Source organism: Callionymus lyra, chromosome 4, assembly GCF_982586985.1.
Source record: "Callionymus lyra chromosome 4, fCalLyr1.hap1.1, whole genome shotgun sequence".
In the NCBI taxonomy this organism is placed as follows: Eukaryota; Metazoa; Chordata; class Actinopteri; order Syngnathiformes; family Callionymidae; genus Callionymus; species Callionymus lyra.
Window position 1 is genome coordinate 38,052,746 of NC_141821.1, and position 7,008 is coordinate 38,059,753.

A 7,008-nucleotide genomic window follows, 5' to 3' on the forward strand; every position below is an offset into this window, starting at 1 on the left:
AATACAAAATAAAACTCCAAGTCTAAGTTTGTAGACCCCAATGAGCTATCAATAGAAAATTCAGCCTCTTTCTTTGTTTCTTTGTGAAGTCCTCACCCCTGCAGGTCAGGATTGATAAAAGGAGCTGATGAAAGAATATACAACAGGCAGCGAGAGTCATTAAGTGAGCATTGATCAGTGAAAAACTCGACCATGTTCAGGTATGGAAGAACTTCAACGCTCTCTGCAATCTTGTCTTTTCACATGGAAAACGTTTTGTACGGTGAAGTATTAACACCAAAGATCACCTTTTGAAAGCTTATACTTTGAACAAGTGGACATTAAAAAGCTCCCAGAAGACTTAATTTCACACGTTCTGGTAAATTGCTGAGAGACAGACTTTTCAGAGTAGTTACGGATCTTTAGGAATCTTCCGACAGACAGAACATACGGTAAAAATATGGAGCCATATTTGTGTCAGTTTATTTGTAACTTGTCAGAGGGTGAACTGTAAATAATAAATAGTTGCGTGTGTTGTGATATCAAGTCATATTTGTGACTTGTATATATACATTTTTTATTTGTAAATATATGATTTTGATTCACAAACAAAAAAAACCCACATATAAAACCCCTGAGTTATGATCATAATCTCGGGTTCTACGAATTGGTGCGAACCCTTCTAACCGCTTCGCTATTGGTTTATCCTTGAGGCCCTGCCTCGTCTCTGAGAAAGCTTAATGAACTCGCCACCTGGCTGGATGCGGTCCACTTTCTATAAAGGCGGGAAATACCCGCCACACCTTCTCCAAATGAAAACTCAGCAAGAAAGGCAGCTGCTGGGCGACGAGGTTAGAGGGCTTCTCACCAATTCGTAGAACATGAGATTATGATCATAACTCAGGGGTTCTACTTCATTTGATGCTCTGCCCTCTAACCGCTTCGCTATTGGTTTAAACCCAAAGCGAAGCCTGACGGGATCAATGTACCCCAAACTAGACTCTGCTCCTGAGAGTAGGATCACTAGGGCCCCACAGGCCTCGAGGGGATAGAATCGCTCAAAAACAGTATAAGTTGCTGATCCTGTCGCCACATCGAGGAGATAGGCTCTAGTGAAGGTTGAGGTGGACGCCCAAGAAGTGACCGAGCAAATGTCTTCTGCTGCAACACCCGCGAAAGAGCCCCAGAAGCTGCCACACCATGGGTTGAATGTGCCCCTAATTCGCTAGGAGCAGCTCCACCTGCAGCCTGGTAGGCCTGGATAATGGTCGATTTCACCCAAGGAGAGACCATTGAGGGGTGACTGACTCACCTAGCCAACATCTACTGTGGCAGATGAATAAGGTGTCAGACCTGCAGAAGGAGGCCAGGTGCCGCAAAACAAAACCCTCACAGGACAACAGGTGAAAGCTGTCCTGACCTGGGTCCAAGTGGGGCGGTGGTTGGAAGGCCCACAGCGTGAGAGTTGTTGCCCGGAAGGATGAGCTGAGAACCTTCGGACGGAACACTGGGTTCGGGCGCAATGACACCTTCTCCTTCTCCTAACCTATAAAGCCTTACATGGTCTAGCACCAACATACATTAAAGATTTAATTCAAACTTACCAACCCTCTAGGACCTTACGATCCTTAAACTCTGATCTATTAGTTATACCACAAATCTCTAAATGTAGATTTGGAGCCAGGGCCTTCAGTTTTCAAGCCCCTCTTCTGTGGAACCAACTACCGGCTTCAGTCCGGAGGGCAGACACCCTCTCTATGTTTAAAAACAATCTTAAAACCTTACTTTTCGATAAAGCCTATAACTAACTTAACTGTTTATCTTTAGCTGCTATAACTAACTTAAGTGTTTATCTTAGCTGCTATAGGCAGAGAATGCTGGAGGAGTGTTAGACACTGAGCTCTGTATATCCTTCTTTTCTGCATTACATTCATCACCTGTGCAGTTTAAACCCACACCTTTTTATTTCTTTCCCGGAGCCCCAGGGCTCCACCTCCAGAGCTGCTGCTGATCCAGGATCTTCACCACGTCATCAGATCCCGAGTTCTCTCCAGCACCTCCATGGACTCTCCTACACTCTCCTCTTTTTTCTCACTATAATTTCCCTCACTCCTCTCCTTATCCATCTGTCTACCCCCCCATCCTTCCTCCCAGCCGGTCAAAGCGGCAGGCCGTAAACAATGAGTCAGGTTCCGCTCGAGGTTTCTGCCTTCTAAAAGGAAGTTTTTCCTCGCTCACTGTGTGTTACAGTGTTTCGCTGCTTGCTCTTTGTTGAATTGCTGGGATCTATTTTTCCTTAATCAACTATAGTCTTATTTCAACTGTATAGTGTCTTGAGATAACTTTGTTTTGATAAGACACTTTAAATAAAATTGAATTGAATTGAATTGATGTCTCCTTGACTCAAAAGGAAAGACACTCAGGGCTAATGGGGAGAGCACAAAGTGGGACTCCCTCGACTCACCAGGGCCCAACAACCTTCTTCTTCACATCATGTTGGAACGTGAGCTTGTCGAGTGCACCGCACAGGAATGCTATGTTGTTTGCGAGGGAGACCCTTATTAAACAACATTGCCGTTAACCTGTCTCGATCATAATCATGATCTCTGAGGCGGCGTGGGTTGACCAGCCTAGAACGCTTCCCGTCGCTGTCAAGTGCCGTGGGAAGCGCTCGGCAGGCCACATAATCAGCCATCGTGTGATTTGGGCCTAGGCAAACGAAGCAGAAGACATGTGTGCCCCCCTCCTTTCCAGGGAGGCTTAGCACATCATGCACACACATTTGTCCACTTGAATATTCATTCACCATCATTACATTCCACTGTGATCTTTTAGCTTTTCACTGTCAGGAGCTTTCTGCTGAGTTGAAAAGGAGGAAGTTCAGTGGGTATTCCCCACCTTTATAGGAAGTTGACTGCACCCAGCTGGGTGGCGAGTTCATTAAGCTTTCTCAGAGACAAGGCAGGGCCTCAAGGATAAACAAGTAGTCTTATTTTACATGTCTTGCAATTACACGGATCCGCCACTTGCAAGTCTTGTCTATTTTCAGGCAATCGTAGTACAAAATCTGCAAAAATCTGTCACTTGTAAGTCTTGCAACTAATATAACAGCCACATTAAGGCCATCAGAGGCGTTATGACAGAAAAGTATGGTAGCCGTGAAGAACAATGAGGAAATTTCCAAGAAAAAAACATTCTAGTTATATAAATGTAAACGAAAGTAAAATTATGAATATTTTATTCAGGTTTCTACAAATCTAAACAGCTGAGAACCAGAAGAGCCTGGTTCCTGCCTTTGGTATTGATTTTTTTTTTTAAATAATTGTAAGTAAGTAATTTTTATTTATATAGCGCTTTTCCAGACCAGGGTCACAAAGCGCTTAAACAATTAAAACAATATTCAATAAAGTATATACTTTAAAGGTCAAGATAACACTGATAACACAACAGGAGTTCCAGAAAATCAAGGAAAAGCCTGCATGATTAAAAATGTTAAAGATGTTTCTTAAAGGAGTCAGTAGACTCCATCAAGCGCAAAGATAGAGGAAGATCATTCCAAAGCTTAGGAGCAACAGCTTGTATTAATTGTGTTGAACTACAGCAGCAAACTTGCCATCCATTCACAAGTTTATTTTTGTTCAGTGTTGAGGCATTATTTATGTATTTTTCTATTTAGCCAACAACATAAAGTCGACAGTAAAAGAAAATATCTGAAAGTGCCACCACGCCCCCTCAGTGATCACGACGGTCAAGCTATCACACTTTGAGTTTTCGCTGGTCAACTGAGCCGCTCTTTAGAACTGATACTGATACTGTACGCCTTGCAAAAGCATGTGACAAACCCCCGGTTTCAAAATAAGAACTGCACATCAGCGCAACGCTCTGCGTAATTTCTTCATTCTTCTTCACGGCTACCGCAATGTCATTACGCGTCTGATGGCTTTACTGTGATCGCCTCATCTAGTGGCTGTTATATGGGTTGTAAGACTTACATTTCACATATTTTCGCAGATTGTGTGCTACTGTTGCTGTTGTCTGAAAATAAAAGAGACTTTTAAGTGGCGAACTGTGTAGTTCAAAACTTGTAAAATAAGAACTTTTAATACTTTTAATTGCTGATCCACAAGTAAAATTTAGATTCACACGCAGAATTATAAGTTTCACAAGTTTTTTTTTTGTTTCGTAAATTAAAATGATATATTTACAAATACAATTTTTTTTATATACAAGTCACAAATATGACTGGATATCACAACACACAAGCAACCATTTAATATTTACAGATAACACTTTCACAAGTTACAAATATACTACCATGTGAAAAAACTAATCCAATTCACTTTATACAGTATATGAATCTACTTTAGTGGAGATTGAAAGCAGTTAAATTACCATTTAAGGGTCAATATGTTGATGTTTTTAGGATATTAATACTAAGCATAATATGTAGGAATGTTCATAGATCAATTTCAGGTTTGACAGCTTGAGATAGTTTATACCTTTAAGAAATATATAGCTTAGTGTTCAACTATTAAAAGACCACAAAAAAAAAAAATATTCAAAAAGAAAAAACGTAAAGACTCCTGTAAGACACTTTTAGGAAATTTCTTCCTGAGTTCCCTCATGTTACTTTAACAAAAGTAGGTAAATATGCTGGGGCTCCGGGTCGAAAGTTGAGAGAGAATTTGTTGAACACCTTTATCTAATGCATGAAATATAAATATATATATAAATAAAAAATAAATCAAATACTTGCATTTTGTCATAATTACATCTATGTTAGATTTTTGAGCTTTACTGCAGACGTTGCAAGAAACAAAGGTGCTGGAAACACATTGAAGTAGCTTCCATATTTTACCTCAGCAGTTTGTAGTTTGTAAGATCATGTCTGTATTGATACAGATACATGTAAATATGTTGCTTTTAACAATTGGGTTCAGCACAGCTTTCAACAGACCAAGTCTCTAGGGAAGATATAAAGGAGGTTTCTGAATAGAGAGAGAAGTTTTCACACACACTTATACCTATGGACAATTTCCCAATCAATATGGTATGTTTTTGGACTGTGGGAGGAAACCAGAGTGCCTGAAAAAACCCACGAATGGATCTCTTTCAAGGGTAAAAAAAAAAAAAAAAATGTCTGTGTGGGTTGATTACATTGACAATCAAAATTAGCTTCACCAAAGCACTTAATGAAAAACCCAAAAGTCTGTTGAGCATTTCAAATGGGCAAGAACACCAAGTCAACACTTTTGCTTCCATGTCTCTTTCACAACTTCTTCCAAACCCCATTTTTCACCCGAGACTGTGTCCAATCCTAGCAGGAGCCTCCTTATTGTTTTACGTCCTTCTCTGAAGGGTCCCCAGCAGCTCCCCAGACCCCCTGCTGCTCCTATTTTTACTCTCCTGCTTCACTCTATTTCACATTCCATCTTTAGAACTTGTCTCTGTGTGTGTTTGGACTCAGTCCTCCATACCTCAACAGCCATGAATCATTCCTAGTCCTGATCAGACAGACCCAGCTCTGGGGGAAGCTGAGCAGTGTGAGGGTCTTTTTCAGTGATTGATGTGGAGAGTTATGTAGAGATGAGGTCATTACCATCCTGATGTCCCGCCTCATACATTATTCCTATAATTATTGACACGGTAGTTGAAAGGAATGTTGGAGAGACAAATAGAACTCCCTCCTCTTCCACCTAGCTGCTCATCGCCCCCCTCTGCTGGCAGGAAGCACACCTCCCTCCCCACCACTTGTTGCCAATCAATCACTTATTTATTTTCAGTATTGATTCCTCCGCTGTTGCTGACAGTCCGCTAATCCACAGTGTTGGGGTGTGACGGATGGAACACAAGAAACATGCACACACACACAAATCCAGGTGAGTGTGTGTGTGTGTGTGTGTAGTCTCATTCATGTGCAAGAACAGGAGAATTTGTAATAATTACACTCAGAGTGTGACAAGATGAGGTGTTCACTGATACAAAGAAATACACCACAGGAGCTTCACACAGGTGGGACAGACACACACACAGACACACACTCACGGTACAGATGGATTATTCTGTGTCAGCCTTGTCTGTCGTCAGTCACTTCCTGTGTATTTTTAGCGTGTGTCTGCATCTGTGCGCCTCTGCCCCATTTCCAAAAGCGTGCTTCAGACAAGACAGAGAGGTGGTGGGGGCTTACACACTCCAAAAATAAGGTCAACGTATTTCTTATTAAAGACTAACAGATGCATTTGATGCGGAAATAAAGTCTGGAAATGCTCCAGCTTAGTGGTCCAATGATCAGCCTTTCACGGCTACAGGATGCCCCCCTTCCCTTATTAAACATGTTTTGGGATTTCCATTAGAAAAGACAAAGAATGTTTCATTTCATAAATTTCAACAAAAAAAAGCAAAACATTTTATCTCAAAATCCTGTGAACCAGCTCCACCCAATGATGAGGCCTCAGGATACATACGATGAGGTATCATGATACAGTGTCTTTGTTTTAAAACGCCACTAGTTTGACACTCTGCTTTGTAATATTTGGCTCTACTAATTCAATATAAACTGACATCATTTTCAAACTTAGAGTTCCATCTAGTGACCTTTCAAAATGAAGACACTGTTTCATAATACCTCATCAGCTGTTTCATGAGGCTTCATCAGCACATCACATCCAGACACTCACAGAACCCACAAAGAGGTTCGCTCCGAACACAACGTTGGAAATCTCATTCCTACTTGCTATGATGTCCACAAGGACAAACCAACCTTCGAATTTCCCCCAAAAATGTTTTTTTTGTTTCATCGTATTTTAGCAATGGCAAGTGATGACATCACACCGAGAGATTCACTTTTACGGTCTGGTTTTAATGCGACTTCTTGTATAGAAAAGATGAAGTGCTTATATATTAAGAGGCTTTGCCAAGCCATGTGCAGCTCTTCTACAACCAGAAGATGAACTCATAAATTCAATTTACAGCGTCTTGTCTGCTTGTGTTTGTGTAAGCTGAGGACCAGGTTTTACTGTGCTTTGACGC